The following is a 379-nucleotide window of genomic DNA, read 5'->3' as shown; positions in this document are numbered from 1 at the left end:
AAATTATGTCAGTTTGGTTTTCCCAAATCAGAGTGTCTACTCTGCACTCTCCGTTTTTGTAAACCATTTAAACATCAATATAAAATATGTCGGTAAATGTTAAAGAAACTACCATCGGGCTGGGAATCGGGGAAACCACTCCTTACTGCTTAGGGATGTTTGGACCGATACTGGGTAAAGACCTCCACTATTCGGGTTCTATAGAGAGACGCTAGAAGTCCTTTAGAGAAGCACTTCTAAATCCTAAAAGTACGCCCACTTCCATTCTTCGGCAAGGAGAGCCATTACAAGGAGAGCCTAATGTTTTTCCAAAAACACCCACTTTTATTTCCGTACTACTTTCAGGTCATGGTGCTAATTCCTGACCGGAGGTGGTAAA

This window comes from Penaeus monodon, chromosome 29, assembly GCF_015228065.2.
Source record: "Penaeus monodon isolate SGIC_2016 chromosome 29, NSTDA_Pmon_1, whole genome shotgun sequence".
Classification (NCBI taxonomy): domain Eukaryota; kingdom Metazoa; phylum Arthropoda; class Malacostraca; order Decapoda; family Penaeidae; genus Penaeus; species Penaeus monodon.
The sequence above is the reverse complement of the archived record's forward strand: the minus strand, read 5'-3'. Positions refer to the sequence as shown.